This window comes from Otolemur garnettii, unplaced genomic scaffold, assembly GCF_000181295.1.
Source record: "Otolemur garnettii isolate 467f Iridium unplaced genomic scaffold, OtoGar3 scaffold00057, whole genome shotgun sequence".
NCBI classification, from domain to species: Eukaryota; Metazoa; Chordata; class Mammalia; order Primates; family Galagidae; genus Otolemur; species Otolemur garnettii.
In genome coordinates this window covers 45,433-48,982 of record NW_003852452.1, presented here as the reverse complement: position 1 = coordinate 48,982, position 3,550 = coordinate 45,433, and positions in this window count along the sequence as shown.

Below are 3,550 nucleotides of genomic sequence, written 5' to 3'. Positions count from 1 at the left end.
AAATAGCTGGGCATTGTGGCAGGTGCCTGTGGTCCCAGCTACTTGGGAGGCTGAGGCAAGAGAATCGCTTAAGCCCAGGAGTTGGAGGTTGCTGTAAGCTGTGCTGCCACAGCACTCTACCCAGGGTGACAGAGTGAGACTCTGATTTAAAAAAAAAAAAAGTTGCCTCTGAACACCAGAAAATCACCACCCTTATACTGTGCATTTTTTTCTTTTAATTATGAAAATGTTTATACATACAGAAGATTAGAGAGAAGAGTATAACAGAACCTGAAACTCTCAGACATGACTCTGAAGGCTCTGGAATTTGGCCGCAACCACTTTCCTACAGTGTTTTGTGTTCTCATTGGTCCCCAGGCTAGTCAGCGTTCACTCACAGACCCGCGACAAGAGTGAAAAGAGAGAGGTGCTTTCGACGCAAAATGGAGGAAGGCATTGTGCTCAAGTGCTGTGCCCGCACACGGCCTAACCTGACAGAGATGCCTCCTTAGCTTTTGAATTCTTGGGGCCTCGTTTCACCTCACCCTAGTGCCATTTATCCTCCCTGAAAAAATCTCAAGGCATCTCACACGCACAGGCAATTTTAGTGCATTTTTCTTTTAAACAGTCTCACTTTGTCACTCTTGGTAGAGTGTTGTAGTGTCATAGCTCACAGCAACGTCGTACTCTTGAGCTCAAGCGATCCTCTTGCCTCAACCTCCCAAGTAGCTGGGACTACAGGTGCCCACCACAACACCTAGTTATTTTTTTAGAGATAGGGTCTTGCCTTTGCTCAGGCTGATCTCGGACCTGTAAGCTCAGGCAATCGACCTGCCTCAGCCTCCCAGAATGCTAGGATTATAGGCATGAGCCTCCACGCCCAGCCTGTGTATTTTCAATCTTAACATCTAAGATTCCCAGAGCCCATGAGAGTGCATTGAAAGTTCTTGCGTGACTTCAAAAAGGTACCACCTCTGGACAGACAGATCCCTACCCAGGGCACATGCCTGGCTCTGCTGCCTCTGCCTATCCCTGTGCAAAGAACCTGCTCAACCCGTATAGACAAAGACCTTGTGATTTATGCTTTTTATGTGGGTGATGTGATTTGGAGTCAGACACACCTTTCAAATCCAAGCCAGGCATTTGCCGGAAAACTTTGGGCTTCACCTTACTTGGTCTCACTAAGCCTGTTCCTCCATCTCTAAAATGTGAGGAATAATTTTTAGAGTTATGAAGAATAAATGAGTTAGTAAAAACTTTCTTCCTAGAGTATAGATGGTGTTCATTAAGTTCCAAGTTTCCTTGGAAGAGTTTAAAACCGATTTTAACAAATGTATTTCCTTCCAGAGATGCTCCACCAGTAGTGGAGGTCTCAGCTCTGCTAAGACCTAAGTAACAAAAAGTATTTATTATGTCTTTACTGGTGCCAGGCACTGTTCTAAGGGACTTTACATGGACCAGCTCATTTAATCTTCTCAACCCTATGAGGTAGGAATTTGTAAAATCCCCTTTTAGAGATGCAAAAAGGCCCTGACCAGAAAGTCCCCAGGCTCCTCCGGCTCGATGAAAGCTGAGAACTCAAGTCAGGAGGAAATTCTGCATTTTCACTCTGTGTGGCTCTCTGACCAGGCTGGGTCTCCATTAGGGCACAGGCTGCGCACTTAGGCGGTCCCCACACTGAGATGAAAAGCTACACCCCCTCTGCCCCCACACGAGTCTTTAATATTCTGAATTATCAGCCAAGCTGGCTAGTTGTTATAACAACTAAGATTCTAAGATGATTCCATTCTGTGTTTTAGGAAGTATGAGAATAGCCTCGTTTGTTTAACAGAGCTAAATGGTTTCAGGGGATCCAAACTGTAGTCCAAGCTTCCAACAAGGAACTTTTACCGATACCTTTGCCTGTTCTTTATCTGACAGTGAAATTGATGTTGTTCCACATCTGCTAACATTCCTGTGAACTTTCAGTGAACTTAATCGTTGCTGTCATCTTCAATTTTTCTGCCATTGACACGCAAGTTTAGTTTAAGTAAAGTTAGTACCCAACACAAGTTATGCATTTTAGCGCTTGTAATGCCTGGTAAGCTTTCCCTCCATCCTCAAATGCAGCTATTTACATTGATTAGCATATCAGTGTCAGGTCTCTTCAGTCTCAAGCTTTAAGCAGTCTTGAAAATACTTCCAGCCCCAGAATACTTAGATATCAAAATCTGAGCAAGCAGAAAACAGTCCTAATCATTTCCAGCAGTCTGGCAAGCAGGTCACAGATAGTCATAATTGGGTATTTTTATTTACTCAACAAATATTTACTGCATACCTATTGTGTGCCAGCATTTGTAGAGGCTCTGGAAAAGAATGCAAAAATCTTTTGGTTGGGGCAGAGGGCAGATAAAACCATGAAACAGAATAAAAGCCGCTCCTGGAGGCACAAGGCTTGGGAGAGCGCTGGGTATCCGAATTGGCTCTTTGGGCTAGAGAAACCGTCCATAAAGGATCAGACACAATGCAGGTTCTGTCTCAAATATTTGAATCCATTCCATCTACACCATTTGGCAGGCAGGAAGTCCCCGCTCTCTGTGGATTTACTAATGGGAGAGACAAACCTCTGACGTAATGAAGTGGCGGGAGGTGTGCTCATTTCTGCTTTCCTCGCAGGGAGAGCATGGCAGTAAGTTTGCTCAGGGAACCCCAGGCGCACATTTCAGGGTGGGTGCACGTGCTAGTATGCAATCATCTGTTAGATCCAACAGGCTTCAGCTCCGTCGGGTAGAGCAAATTAATTCGTTCATCCTTTTCAACAGTAAGTGTGGAACCAGAAAACGGAGGCTGAGCAGTGAAGAAGACGAGGACAGCCGCCTGACCTTGAGAGAGAAGCTCCACTCGCTCGGTTTTCTCACCCCGGTCGGCTCCATTTTTGCACATTTGTGACTATTATACAAAGAAGCTATGGACTGAAATCTGGTGTCTTGAGCATATGTAGCGACCAGCAAATCTGGGGGCACTCTAGATATTAAAAGGTTAACTCAAATTATGATTCAGAAAGTTTGCATTTTAAGCAGGGGCCATATAATTATTGTTCAGAAGAAAATTTTAACACAGTCCAAAGATAATTAGGTACAAAGCCTATATCAGATGTGGTACTTGCTAACTTGAAGTCCTGTAACTTAGAAAGGCAGATTCCTATGCAAAGCCAAGCCCACAACATTAGAATGAAAAAAGCCTTCTACTAAGCCTGGTCTGATTGACTTGGTCAAATGGTATATAAATGAAATCCATCTGAAGAATCTGATCTCCAAATGGGATTTTCATTTCCATAAGACTGCATTTTAAAAGTATATGTGAAGTAAGAAAGTAAGAGTAAAATAATTTCCCCCCACAGCTGGTGCCCTTGGCAGCCCGCATGGAAAATAAGCCAGCTCTTCCCCTGCTGAACAAATCTATTCAACATGATTTCATAGTTTTCCTTCCTCATCCTGTGGAATGTGAAAGTCATTTCTAGTAAGTTAAAAATATAGAATCCTGAAGTTTTAACCCTTTGAGACAAGATAGTCATTCTCTTTTTTTTTTTTTT